Here is a 15,087-nt window from a genome sequence, read left to right as displayed (position 1 = left end):
CTCGCTGCCTTGTTTCTTTTAAATCACATAGAATCACAGAATCACAGTGATGTATGATTTATGATCACAGTGAGACCTAAACCACATACTTCAGCGTTCAGTGTGCTTCTTAAATGTACATTTCTTATGAGGACACCCCCTCTGAGGACTCTCCTGTGCAGTTAATGTTGCTATCACAGCAATTTTGAGTCACAAAAATTCAACAATTCATGTTGTACCTTTGTGAGCCTCTGCAGAATCGATGCTTACAGTGGATATTTGTCATCTAGAGCTTGTTAACATTGAATATTGAGGTTCTACTTGCACAGGGCTTATAAAGGAACACTAACAATTGATCAGCTGCTTTAAAATTGAAAGCCTTAGTCCTGCAAGGCAATTAGTTACCTACACCTACTGGCAATACCTCCAGCAATGTGTTTGTGATCATTAATAACATCTTGAAGGGATGTGTTCTTAACATGCGATGCGTGCTTCTATCTTTAATGGGCTCATCTTCAATTATTAACCTTTTGCAAGCCACTTAAACGCACAACTTTAATATTATATGTTATAACAAATAGTATGGTGAAATAACTCACTGTCAAAATTACCTCCTGTAATACGTCCTAAGAGGAGCTGAGATATTTTATGCTGTCAAACAGCTTTTAAAGGCTTCCCCGCTTCCTTTGGCTTTGAGGAAGGGAAGTTGTAAATTGGATTTTGGAGTCGTTCAGCTCTGGAACTTCTGAAACATTTACCTAAGGTTAAAAAAAGTCATGGTGTAGAGCGATTGTGATTGCTTTTACATACGCTTGCACATGTGCTTTTCTCCCTTATGAGGATGGAATGATGAGGAGCAGAGAAGATGCATCATAACATTAATTCATGTTTTCAAAGCTCTTCTATAATAGGAGCACAAAAAATTGACATTAAAAAGAATAAGTCCCCAAAAAGTATCTGTGAAGGAAAGAGCTTTGCGTTCATTCAGGATTCAACATATGGGTTTTTTAATTTACTGGCTGTAACAGCTGACTTTATCTGTTAGCTAATTACCCGGTGGCATTTAATTGAAACCTAAAAAGAGCACAAGGGGCTAAAAATAATCAGAAACCCGAAGCGAACACACCACTTGTTTGACATTAACGCGGAGCAGCAGAGTCCTCACACAGTGTTGGTGACAACGGGGTAGGGCCTTTGTTTTAACTGAGTTTTGTGTATGGAATTTACCCTGTTCTGCTGGTTTTAAGGGCTTTAGAGCCTTTTCTAGCACTCGAGAAATACTGGGGCTGTGCCTAAACAGGTCTGAAAAATGAGTCAGACCGTTTCTTCCTTCTGGTAAAGCTTTGCAAGAAATCTGGGGTTTGATTTGTCCTTTATCTTGCTAACTGTTAGTCTTTTTCACTATGCATAGGCAAGTAGTGTATTTACCTCCCATTAGAACTCTAAAAGGGCACAAAACGAGCGACCGTCAACTTGGAAAGTCTGTGTACAGAAGGCAGGCGCTGAACATAAACCAATGGCACCAAATTAGCATCTTCTCAAGAGACACCACCTGCTCTGTTCCACCTTTACAGCTCAGTCCCCGCTCCCAGACCCTCAGGAGTTTTAATCCTGTGAGTAGCACTGCGAGTTTCTATAGGATGTCCGCTATTTATGTTTTACGGCGGCTGCAATGTGTATCTTATGGGCGCAAATCAAGGCCGTGCCGGGGAGCTGAGCTACGACAATGGATGGCAGATGGATCCAAGCAGGCAGAAAAACACAAGGAAACGATTGTGTGCCGGTGCTGGGTCTGACGGACCGTGGGCTGGGAGAAGAGCCACTCGCTTCTGTATTTGCAAGGTCAAAGCTTGCTTTCTCAAAAGAAGCTTTCACTCCCGCCCGGCCTGCAAAGCCAAGTTCACTTGAGAGAGAACCCCCAAGGCTGTTCTGGTTCATGCCTCTCCGGCAAACAGCGTCAGCGGAGTTTTGATCATCAAACACTCTCGTTTGGTAACAATAGAGATGGGAAGACGGCTGTTCTGCTTGGGCAATGCTCGCTCTGACGGGGAGGATGTGATGAAACTGCCGTCTGATTTGTAAACTAAACCAGGGCCATGTGGAATTACTGGAAAAGAATGAATAGGAATGGCCCTGAACGGTGGCACTTGTCTGAATATAGCCAGACCTGGAGCTGGTGAGCTCAGATCCCCTTCCACACTTATATCTGGATACACAGGACACAGCTACAAATAGAGCTGGGGAGGAAATGGCTTTCCCGTTCTGCGAATTTGTTCAAGTTTTCAAACTTGTTTCTGTTTCACAGCAGGATGAAACAGATATTTTGAAGTATTTCATGGAAGAAACTGAGATTCCAAAATAAAAACTAGCTCGGGGATGAGATCACCTGAGATATAGAAAACCCACATCCCGCTTCTGTATCCGTGAGGAACGTTTGCATCTGAGATGAATATTCGAACCGCTAACCTGGACAATCCATCAGTCACCTCATGCATTGAGTCTTCTTGGTCTGTAACAGCAAAGGTGTGTCCTTAGTGTGTTGTTTGCCGCTGATGATCTTCACAGTCACGGATCCACTGCGCCTGAAAAGTTCCTGCTGAAAGGTGTTTTGTCTAAAGGAACAAAATGTAAATTATTTAATCCTATAGAATCCATGTCGTTGACTAAAGGACCGGGCAGATTAAGATCCTGAAAGCCATGAGATGATTTGCCATTTGTAATTTGTTGCCTGGACTGAGGATTAAAGGCGCTTCCCTCCCTTCTCAGTACTTGCTGTGGGTTTACAGATAGGATGTCAGGACAGAGGTCCAATTGGACTCATTTCCTTTTATACAACGTCACTAATTTTGCAGTTTGCTCTGAAAACAATATGCTTTTCAACTTGATCCGCGAGGCAGCTAATGAGCTATGGGCCCGTGATCCCAGCAGGCCTGAATGTGAAAAGCAGACACCCCGTGGAAAGCTCGCAGGGTTTCAATCCTGCAGAACCTATTTATTCCTCTGCAATGTAGATTTACACTTCTTCTGCCCTTCATCTCTCCCATCTGCAAATGAAGGGCATATCGGGGCTGTGTCTGGTCCTGGATGTCAGGAGTTAGATGTGGTTTCAGTTGTTTGATTCCTCTGTTTGGCCCTCTGCAAAAATCACACTTGCACCCATTAGGCATAGTCCAATCTAGTGGTAGTTAATGAATGAGTCCTGGAAATTGCCTTAACTGGCTTTGGTTTTAATCCATGTTCGATTTCTGAGTCTGAAACCTCAAGGTCTCTCTGACTTTTCCCATTGCCCAGTAATTAGGGAGTAGTGTTAGCCAGGATGGCTGGAGGGCACTGGTTACATTCCTCAGTCCTTGATGCAGAATCCACCCTTATCAGGAGGAGAAGGGCAAAGAAAACATCGCGTTGTCTGGGCTGGACATCTCAGCCTGTCGGCTGCTTAAACGTGGAGCTTGGAAAAGCTCCATTTTGAACCAGAACCTGTCACGCAGATAAATGGCAGATTATTTCTGGCCGACCTGGAGTTCCTGCGTTCCCAAGCAGAACATCCTCTTCCGCGGCCTGAAACACCTCATTGCAGGTTTGAATTCAATACACAGAGAATTTCAGCATTAAAACAGCTGCTTTTATGTTGCAGACCCAGGTTCAAGTGTTGGAGATACAAGGAGCTATCGGAATTCTGCCAAGCCTCTTTTAAATTCTGTCTCTGCATACAGGGTAAGAAAATTGGGGTCCATTTTAGAGACTTAACAAGCCCCAGCTTATTAAAAAGTGTAGTTAGTGTAATGGAGCACGAGGCATGTGTCTGCCAAAGCAGATCAGCCAGTTCTAGGTCATTTTAACCCGTGTCCTTTGTTAATTGTTGTTTCTGGATCAGATTTTCCTGTGCCCGTTTCTCTGCGGGTTATGAGAATGGCTGGTATCTCAAGCCCATTTCAGCGTCTGGCTCTCTCTATTCAACAATCCAGATGTTTTTTACCATAGGCATTTTATAAAAGCCTAAAACAAATAAATACACGGTCCTATCCCTTCACCTCTCTTGGGATTAAATATTCCCAGAGTGTTACTAAGGCTGATGTGTGTTTTCTTCTCTTAAACGGCAAATTCACACAGATAGCATTGCAGGTTTGTACATCCCAGTGCTTGAGAATTGGAGTCATAACACAGCCTGGCGACTTCGTGCTCTCTCCCCGTGGGACCCTGCCCCAGTTTCATCTCACAGCTGATGTTAAAGGCCACTATGTCAGCAAAATAACCCAAAAAACCCATCGAGCTCCAGCCTGGATGTGCAGGACAAAGTAAACAAGAGCTCTCCCTCCTCTGCGTCCCCTTCCCACCACCACTAACCAGCATTCACAAATGAGATGATTTGTAGCTACATCAGTGGAACTTTAAAACAAGCGTTTCCCATTTGAAATACCAAGTGGTTTTATAATGGGAAAAACTAACCAAGAGGTCTTACATGTCTTTGCTGTTGTTGTTTATAATCACGGTCGACAGGAACGTCATCTTGTAATACTTCGCCCACTTATCTTGCCACACGCTTATTCATACCAGAAGTGGGGATGGGATTAAGAGAGGCTTATGCGATTGTTATGTTTTGTAACCTCTTCCTATTTTTAAAAGCCATGCCGTCTAGAGCCAAACTGTATGAGTTTAAGTCAGCCCAACGTCACCTCGTTGCCATCTGAACCTTTGTTAGTGCTCACAGGTTCTGGGGGTGGAATTAAAGCAGGCTGGGAGCTGCTCTAAATGATGCTCTGGGGTAATTAAGGGCGCAGAGCTCTGCCAGGCTGGCAGCGTTGCCATCCACACCATCCCTGCTGGGAAGGGACCGGCTGCTCTCCATCCTTTTCCCAGTTCTGAATTGTTTTGCACCGGGTTGGGCTGGAGATACAAGTCTAGTCCAAGATTAGCCTGTGCCTGGTTGATTTAGCTATAGGGACAAGGCCAGGAAATGTGAAGAGTCTGTTTAAGTGGTGGGTTAGAGCGTTGTAGAAATGAAGGAGATGAAGGCAGCTATGGTGGTTGACCATTAGGCTTGAAAATATAGAGTGTGATTCATCCATAGGTTGCTCAGCCTGAATTCTGGGTCTTGTGGTCAGCAGGACAAGGGCAGTGATCCTTCCCCTGTACTCTGCACTGGGGAGGCCACATCTGGAGTATTGTGTTCAGTTCTGGGCCCCTCAGGTCAGGAAAGAGATTGAAGTGCTGGAGCGGGTCCAGAGAAGAGCAACACGACTGGTGAAGGGACTTGAACATAAGACCTATGAGGAGAGGCTGAGGGAGCTGGGGTTGTTTAGTCTGGAGAAGAGGAGGCTTAGAGCTGAGCTCAGCACTCTCTAGAACTACCTGAAGGGAAGTTATAGCCAGGTGGGGATTGGTCTCTTCTCCCAGGCAGTCAGCAATAGGACAAGGGGGCATGGGCTTAAACTCTATCAGGGGAAATTTAGGCTGGATATTAGAAAGAAATTCTTTACAGAGAGAGTGGTCAGGATTGGAATGGCTGCCCAGAGAGGTGCTGGACTCGCCGTCCCTAGAGGTTTTTAAACTGAGATTGGACATGGCACTTAGTGCCATGATCTAGTAAACGGACTAGAGTTGGACCAAGGGTTGGACTCGATGATCTCTGAGGTGTTTTCCAACCCAGTCGATTCTGTGATTCTGTTTTCCAAGGATTCCCTGCACCGGCCGTTCACCAAGGACATCAGGGCTGTTTTACCCATTTCCGAGCTGCACCATACGGTAGGAAGCCAAAGGGAGGTGAGACGCCTCACACCACAGACTTGGAATGTTGAATCCTCAGCCATCGTTTTTTTTTGTTCTGTCTCTCATCTAGGACTAATGACCAGGGTACTAATTAGTGCCAGTGGAAGAAAAGAGCTTAAATGCACACTTAACCACAAAAAATAGATTGAGATTTCCCAAACAAATTTAAGAAGAGCCAGCGAGTATAAATCAGTTGCTGGAAAGTTTAACTAAGTTAATTGTGAATTGCTTTGAAGTCGCTGTGTGTAAACAAACATATATACATAATTATTTACCACCACAGTATTTAGGAATTTGCATGTGACAAGACACCAAGCTATTCAAAACACATTTCTTCCACTTTATTATTGTTTCTAAATATCTCCTAGAGATCCCAGGACAAATAAACGCCCAGTCCCAGAGGCATCATGTAAGTAGATAAAAGAGGGAGCACTGGGTAGCGAGACAGGTAGAACACGGGCGGGGGGCAAGTGCGCTGAGATGAAGTCATGCAATTAATCAGCTGCAGACTCGTTAATACAGCTCATTCCCTGAGCGTCTTTCCATTGAGAAGTTCTGCGTTTACAGACAGAGTCACATTTACAGGTTGGAGCTTTGGCCCGTTGGCCACCATCACCTTGCAAAGTCTTCTCATTCTGCTGAGCCAGCTCAAGGAGAAGCAGTCCATGTGTTTTGATATCTCGACAGTGCTGGGACCGTTCCCGGAATTGAAGGGGTTTGTGTTGCCTCTGAAAATGGAATAGTCTCTATTTTACCATGCTGCGAGGGTCATTTCTATGGGATTTGTTGCTTTATGCATGCCAGCTTACATCTCTGCAGCTCTTGGGAGCGTGCAGCACGACTATCTCATTAGTGTTTCTTGCTCCAGGCAGCTCTGATTCTGCAGTTCTTATACACCTGGCAATTAGCAGCAGCATCCGGCTCTCTGCAGCAGATTTTCATGTGTTGTGTATGAATCCATTCTTAAATTACCCCAACCATCCACCCTAGGAGAAGAGCTAAGAGCAGTGCGTTATCTATTTGTGCAGAGGATGAGGTGTAATGTCTTCGGTGACACAGAACAGCCGCGGGTCTGTCGTGCTCCTGCACACACAGACGTGACTGCAGCAGCGTTACTGGACAAGCAGGAAGGCAGGAGAACGTCATTAAGGGAATCTGGAACTAATTCTCCCCATAGGAGCCAATGATGTGGTAGTGACTTATGCCAACAGAAAAGCTGGTCCACTGAAGCTCATCTAAGAATTTGGGGTTATTGAGTTAACAACTGCTAAGGGTGTATTTTCACCTGCAGCTGATAAGGAGATGGATGCTCTGATTAATTATCCTTGTTTGGAATAAATAGATGAGCTTTTGTAAATCTGGAGCTACACGTGATATGGCTGACATCTTGCACTGTAATTGGGTTGTGTTGGGGTACAAAACACCCAGAACCACGGAGACCAGGGGTAAAACGAGGGCTCCCTCCTTTCCACCTTATAGTTCAGCTTTAAATATGTTGGGATAAAGGTGCTCAGTTCTGATTCCACCTGGATCCATGGTAGTGATCCTGGTTAAATCGGTCCTGTTTCTGATTAGGATAAATAATTCCTAGCAGAGGAATCCAGAAACAGCTTTAGACCTGAAATTCCTCCGCCACCCAACTTTCAGCTCTGTGCGTCAGCTCATAGACTGGGCTCAGGTCTGTCTTCATTTCTCATCAGTCCTTGCAGTCCCGAAGCAGTTCCAGCTTACAGACGGCTCAGCTTGCATGCACAGGGCTGCGAGCAGCTCTCAGGACTGGCCTTCAGCGCTAAAAGGACATTTTGCCAGAGTCTTTATTTTTCCACCCAGTGCCACCCAGAATGGGTTGGTCATTTTGGTTTTGCTCGTGTCATTTCAAAGACTTTGTCTTAGAAAACCATTCCCACCCATTGGAATCTCAAACTGTGAAGATGGGCAGATGGGCCCCTGCCTGGTGCTTCCAGGGAGCCTGCGTCTGCACCAGAGTTTAAGCTTTAAAATAAGCTTAATCTGATGTCCAAGGAGCAGGTTTAGAGCTGCACCTCACACACTTTCCTGAGTTATCGCAGGTTTTGAAGGATCAGCTTTTGCTCTGCTGTGTGAGAGACAAATATTGGGGTGTAGGAAGAAAGGGCTGCCCTGAATAAGTGACCGCAGCTGGTAGGTCCAGCTTTCCCATTCCTTCCTCCTTTCAACACTGACTTTCTTCTCTGGGACAAAGGAGCAGCAGCCTATAAATTGATCATTTGAAAGGGAGAAATAAAAAAGGCAAAACAGTGAGATCAAAAAATGTGGATCGGGGCACTTTGAGCATGTTTCTAGCATTTTGAAATAGCTCGCTTTGATTTAATAATAAAAGATTGACAGATTTGTTATAGCGGAGATTACATTTCTCCAGTAAATTGCTCAAGTTCCAGGAAAAAAAAAAAAACTGAAAAGAGAAAATTCAAAAATTGGGTTTCTCAGACAAGGAGGTTAAATTAAGAAAAGATTTGAAACCCGAGCAGAAATGGAATAAAAATGTTTTCCATTATGTTCCCGTATGTTCCGAAAGCCAAATTTCCGAAGTTTTGAACCTGCAGGAGCCACGGTAAATGCTGCGTGAATCGGTGCTTTTTAAATGGAAACCCATTAGAGGCTGAATTCTGAGAAAGGAGAGGATGCTGCCGGGCAAGCGGGACATTCACGTTTCATTGGGGAGAAGAAAACGACCGAAAATCCTCCAACAAAAGACATTCGTTAAGGTTTTACATGTAGTAAGAAGCATTGCAGCACCATTTAAACAGGATGCACCCGTAGTGGTTAAATTACAAAGACCATTGAGTTACCCAACTCCTTTTGTAAGGTGTGGTGCTCCCTTCATTGGTTTTTCTCTCTAGATAAATTGGATGTGAAATATTGGTTGGTCCTGCAAAGTTTCTTCGTCTTGCAATGAAAAGCACTCGCTGGGTGACTCAGGGCTGGATCTGAGCCCCAGCTCGAAATGCACGGTAAGTTGCCACGTGTGCTTATTGCTGCTCTCCAGCACAGGGCACTCCTGTATTTTTATGTATAAAATAAAACTACAGCTCCCACCAATGGTCTCAATGCTGGTAGCAAAACCAGCGCTTTGTAAACCTGTTTAGAACGTGTTTTTCCATCAGTGGCGATGGAATTATCGTTTCAACTTTTCTGCTTTTAACAGTAGCACCGACACTTGTCTTCCATCAGGGAAATACTCCACCGTTCCCATTCAACAGCATTGTTTGCAAATCAAGTCTTTGTCTGGCTTTGCATTATGGATTTGAGAACTTCACGAGGAACTGTTTCTCGTTTTCAGTTGTGCGAGGAATCACAACCATCCACGTGAACGTGGAGCTTGGAGAGGGTTCGAGGGACCATCCCGCATGAACGAGATCATGAACCGGTGTCACCAGGGCGACGCACGGGCTGGAAGGTAACGTTGAATCATAGCGTCAACAGCTATCAACAGGTGGCTTTTGCAGTGTACAAGTTCCACCAGTTCTACAAAATACAGGGGTTCGATTTATCGCTCCTACTGAACTCAATGAGAGCAGGTTAAGTGCTGCAAAACTTCCACCTCTTTTATAACTTTAGTGGGAAAGAAACACCTACATTTAACTTGTCGCCTCCTGACATCATTTCCAAGGCTCTTCCAACAACTACCATCACAAGGACTTAAAAATAAACACTTTAGCCTTGTTTCCAAAGATTTCCACATGATAGCCAACTGATGTCCTGCTCGGAAGGGACGAGTACATTTTAATAAGTTCACTGGTTCTTTGTTTTCTATCTTGGTGTTTTTCATGATAAATAGGTGGGTCCGATGCCTGGGTGAGCAAATTCTCACGGAACTTCTCCAATTCAGAGGGATGAGTTAGTTCTTTTTTTCCAATGCTACTTCATACATCATATGACAAGACACATCTGCTCAGTGACTAATATAAAGGGAATATCCCATGCGTGTAAGAGGCACAAGCCTGCCTCACACTCAACCTTTCTGAATTCTTTTCGAGGGCTGGTTATGCAATAAATAAATGGGGACAAATTCATCCCAGGGAAGAACTTTTAGTCAGCCTTGAAAGCAGCAATTTGGCTTGGAAAAAAATATCCAACATCAAAATAATAATGAGCGCATGTTACTGCTGACAGTCCTGGAGACAAGAATTCTCCATGCACCCAGAGCCAACGTCTCAAGTGCTCGCTCCTTCATATCTTAGCTCTTACATATGGAAAACCCTCAGCAGAGGGAGGGAGCGGGAAGGGTTTGGAAGGCTAAATGCCTTGAGATTTGGCTTTTGGGTGCACCGAGCCTCGAATAGCAGCGGTGAGGACACCGATGGCACCGCGGTGAGGACACCGATGGGACCTCGGTAAGGACACTGATGGCACCGTGGTGAGGACACCGGTGGCACCGTGGTGAGGACACTGATGGCACCGTGGTGAGGACACCGATGGCACCTCGGTGAGGACACCGGTGGCACCTCAGTGAGGACACTGATGGCACCGCGGTGAGGACACTGGTGGCACCTCGGTGAGGACACCGATGGCACCTCGGTGAGGACACCGGTGGCACCTCGGTAAGGACACCGATGGCACCGTGGTGAGGACACCGGTGGCACCATGGTGAGGACACCAGTGGTACCTCAGTGAGGACACCGGTGGCACCTCGGTAAGGACACCGATGGCACCGTGGTGAGGACACCGGTGGTACCTCAGTGAGGACACCGATGGCACCTCGGTAAGGACACCGATGGCACTGCGGTGAGGACACCGATGGCACCGTGGTGAGGACACCAGTGGCACCATGGTGAGGACACCGATGGCACCGTGGTGAGGACGCCAGTGGCACCTCAGTGAGGACACCGATGGCACCATGGTGAGGACGCCGGTGGCACCTCCCGCTGTTTGCTGTGCCGCTGGGCCCAAGGGATCCCCCGGGGAAATTGGAGGGTGAAGAAGAGGAGCCATCGCTGTCTTCTTGCCGGCCGAGGTGCCAATAAACCAGCGGATATTTGCTTTTTGCAACCCCTAGGCTGGTTCTGTGGGACCTCCCTGGAGGAGCTCCCGGGAGGGCACTGAAGCGAAGGGCGTTTGGTTGGTGCCATCTGGAGTTGTCAGCTGAATGATGTAGAACTCGGGGAACAGTGTAATAAATAAATGCAGCCGGTAGCCCCAGCGGTCCTTGGAGCTTTGCAATACTCCGAAACAGTTGTGCAATAAAGAGGAAAATAACGTATTGAAAAGGAGTATTTCATCAACTGGAGGCTGGGGAATAAATCAGAGAAAACCATGTTCTGAAAGTAATGTATCTGCTAGGTTTGGCCTGTCTTGGGGATTTGTTTGCCTTCTTTTTTTCTATTCACAGATTGTTCATCTGCAAATTGTGGTCCGCAGCTTCAAATGGTGGATAACTGCATCATGCTGTTGAAGTTTATGAACCAGTGTCACCAGTGGAGCTCTGTTACTTCCACTAGCTGAAATATTGGCCTTATGTATGTTTTTATGACCTTTTTCATTATTCTTGATTGTTTGATGATGACAATATATTCCTTCCTCCGTGTAAGTGACCCGCTGCATCTTTTGTTCTCCTTTTTGACAAATTAAAATTCAGAACAAAAGTAATTGCTGGCATAGCAGGTCTCTTGGGATAAGGGAGGGGAGCACTCCAGGGAGGGAGAACAGGATTAGCTCACGGCTGGGTAATCTGCACATGAATCACCATGAGGAGCTGGATCTTTGGGGTCCATCTCCAGCACGTCACCCTCGGTTTTGGGAACCCCCTGGGCACTCGGGCGGGATTGCTGGTGGTCGTGGCAATAGCAGAAGACAGTTTTTTGGTCCTCGGAGAGTTTTAGAGCTGTAGATGTTCCTCTCTCTCCCAAAGGCGAGACAAAAAGTTGAGCGCTGAATGATTTGCTGGTTATTTTGCTCAAGTAATTTTGGAAGGTCTGTATCTTTTGGTGTTCTAAGCTGGGGGTTATTTTAACACCCAGCCCACCCCTCGCAGTGGAGCCCTTGCATATGATGCCATTTAAACACACTTTGCTATAAATACTGCCCTGTCTTTCTGGAATTGTTCAAAAAGGGGATATTGTCCCTAGCTGACCGTTTCCCATTAAGAGTTTTGATTTTACGCTATTTCTAACAGCTCTAACGATGATCAGCCATAAGCTGTAGATTAAGCAGCTATGCCGCTCCTGTGCCAGCCTTTGACTGAAGCTATAGCTCCGTTTTACGGATCAGCACTATGGATTTATGCTGCTTAGACGCTCCTTTGAAGCAGGCAGGCAGTCGTTACCGCGTCAGTGGAAAGACGAGGGTAATATTGTGAATGGCAGGGTTCCAGTTCTTCCGAAGCAAAGCCGTGGGATGATTGCCTTTTGTTTAAATGTCAGAGGATCAGAGATGTCAGGGGCGAGAAACGGCCTTTTAGATCATCAAATCTGCATCACAGCCTAGAAAAGAGCAAAGCGGTGTGAGCGTCAGCGTTATCCCGTTGGAGCTGCTGTGAATTACCCGTTCTGACTGACACCCCGACCAAACCCGAGCGATGGAGCGGCGCACGGCATGGAGTGGTCACCGAAGAATTTTCCTGAACACCACATATGGCCGTATTTTATATTTCACGGTTAAAGTAATATGAACTATGTCAGGAATTAACATGAAGGAACTTTGGAGGCCAAGCTAATCAAAATTCTTTAAAGTATGGGCAATGAACCGTAACCTGGATGTAAAATATTTCCCAATAGATTTTATAATACAACCAGCTGTACTTTGATTCCCTCGCACTCGTACGCTGAAAATAGCTTTAAGATGCTACTGCTCATGAAGAAAAGGACTATTTGGGGTACAAACCAGCACAACACAGCAACATCCACCTTCTACCAGCTGAGAATCCAGCCACTGTTTCCTTAAAATTAATCCTATTATGTGGCCAGGAGTAACCGTTACCCCTTTTTCCTTAGTCTTGCTAATCACAAACCAAGAAAAGGTCCATCCCTTACCTTCCTTGCTCAAGCACGGTGTGGTCCAAGAGTTTACCCTCTAGATTTTCAGGCTCAAGGTACTTTGAGCAAACCGAGAGCTAAAGCAGCACTTTGAGGGTGCAAAGGTCACCTGGCCCTGTTTTGGGGCTGGTTAAAGTGGGGAGTTTAGTTAACCTGGCTGGTCAGGTCTCTGGCAGAGCAGGAAAGAAAAGTTATTCTCCTTGACACCTTAGTTTACCTATCAGATTAACCTCTCTCTCTTTGGCTCTACATTTAGTATATTATAGGTTTCCCCCCCCCCCCATTGGTTAAATCTATTTGATTTTTATTTTTTCATTTAGTAGTTGTTGTTTTTTTAATGTGCTTTGGCAGGAGTTGTGATTTTTTGGTTAGTAATCCACTTATTTTGTGGTTTAGAAAATATCTCAAATAACAACTTGGCCGCATTGTTGACTGTCATTGTTGGCCGCTCATGTGGCATGAGGAACATGCAAGAAAACACGTCCTTTCATGTTTAACCCCCAAACAAAACCCCAATCCACTTCCTACCATGGGGGCTGGAGAGTGGTATAGCTCAGATATTGGATAGATAAAAGCTCACTGTTTCTTTCTATTCTTTATGCTTAGGAACTGCTGGGAGCCCATTTTTAGAACCTGGAGATGAAGCCAATATGCATTTCTCTGGAGGAAGGGGAAAAGAAGCTGAGCAAATAGCAGCTGCCTTTCAGTAAAACACGTAGAATGGCCATTAGGATGCTTGAGGATGTCGAATTTCGTTGTAAGTAACAAGTTTATTTGCGTATGTTTGTTCATGCTTGTGGTTACGGCAAGAAGACTAAGGCTAACCCCTCAGAGAGCACATGTACTGTGTATCTGGAGTAAGCTTGTTGTATATATTTATGGTACATTCTATAGGTCCCAGGCAAGATCTTGGCTCCCTTGCACTAGGGAGCTGCATAAACAATTTGCGAGAGCCTGACTCTTCTCCAAGGAGCCTGAGTGGGCTCGACAGAGGAAGAATTATTAGTTCCTCTCCACGAATAGAAAACCAGGCAGAGGATGAGGAGTTGTCTTGCCAAAAATCATGTATAGCCGGGGTGACAACCCAGATCCCTCAGTCTCAGCCCAGCGCTTTCAAACAGGAGATCAGAGGAAATGGGTGAGTTTACCTCTATAAAGCAGAAGTTTGGAGGCTTAAATGGGCTTTTGGTCAACTCAGGTTATGGGCTCGGAGACCAACAGAATGTGAGTGGGGACAGAATGTGAGGGACGCAGGAGCAGTCAGGTTTTATTGGCCTGTTGGAAAAAAAAGAAGCCCAAATATTATTAATGGCAGTGTCATTGTTGAGTGTTGCCTGAGTAAAGACCGCAGGACTCTAACCACACTTTGGAACCCCTGTTGCACAGGCCACAGCAAACTGTTCCATGAAAGGCCCATTGCTACCCGGCATGAGACCTGCTGCACATAGAATCATGGAATGGTTTGTGTTAGAGGGACATTTTAGGTCATTTAGTGCCACCCCTGCCATGAGCAGGGACATCTTCACCAGCTCAGGTCGCTCAGAGCCCCGTCCAGCCTGGCCTGGCATATAATGGGGCATCCACCACCTCTCTGGGCAACCTGGGCCAGGCTCTCACCACCCTCACGAGGAAGAATTTCTTCCTTATGTCTTATCCAGGTCTTCCCACTTTCAGTTTAAAACCATCACCCCTTGTCATGTCACAACAGGCCCTGCTCAAGTCTGTCCCCATCGTTCTTACCGTCCCCTCTGAAGTCCGGAAAGGCCATACTGAAGTCTCCCAGAGCTTCTCTTCTCCAGGCTGAACACCCCAACTCTCTCAGCCCATCCTCATAGAAGTTTTCCAGCCCTCTGATAATTTTTGTGGCTCTTCTGGCCCCCCTCCAACAGGTCCATGTCTGTCCTGTGCTGAGGGCTCCAGGGCTTTATTTGGAACCAGTATGGGCTTCCTTCAAATGATTCATGTGTCATCTTCCCCAGGCTGCGGTGGTTATTGCAATCATTTCTTGCTTTTAACCACATTCACTTAAGGACTCATTTGAAGAGTAATAAATCTGGCTCCAGGCAGCAGACTCTGTGGTATATATTAGACGACTGGAGAGTCTAAACTGTTCAACCACTGTCTTGTTTAGAGGCTGTTTTGAATGTTGCTTTTCCCTTATTGCAGGCTTTACTAATTATTTAGTTTTATTGCAGCGATGCTAACAAGGCCCGGTGCTGCGGCAGGACGGCGTTAGGCAAACACACAGTAAAACGCCTGAGCCTGAATCCTGAATAAATACACAGCTGATTAACTCTCAGAGGTTAATAGAGGGCTGGAACGCTTATAGGAC

The 15,087-nt window shown here is 45.8% G+C and overlaps 1 non-coding gene across 1 annotated transcript in view; it reads left to right on the top strand.

Annotated features, from left to right (window-relative positions):
* Window positions 1-15,087, top strand: part of LOC102092749 (uncharacterized) — a 77,742-nt gene that overhangs the window by 44,233 nt on the left and 18,422 nt on the right. The window contains exons 6-8 of the transcript XR_002408073.2: window positions 9,065-9,181; window positions 9,563-11,240; window positions 13,362-13,512. This is a non-coding gene — a transcript (uncharacterized LOC102092749). The remainder of the gene's footprint in view (window positions 1-9,064; window positions 9,182-9,562; window positions 11,241-13,361; window positions 13,513-15,087) is intronic.

This window comes from Columba livia, chromosome 25, assembly GCF_036013475.1.
Source record: "Columba livia isolate bColLiv1 breed racing homer chromosome 25, bColLiv1.pat.W.v2, whole genome shotgun sequence".
Lineage (NCBI taxonomy): Eukaryota > Metazoa > Chordata > Aves > Columbiformes > Columbidae > Columba > Columba livia.
This window is presented reverse-complemented; position numbering and strand designations above follow the sequence as displayed.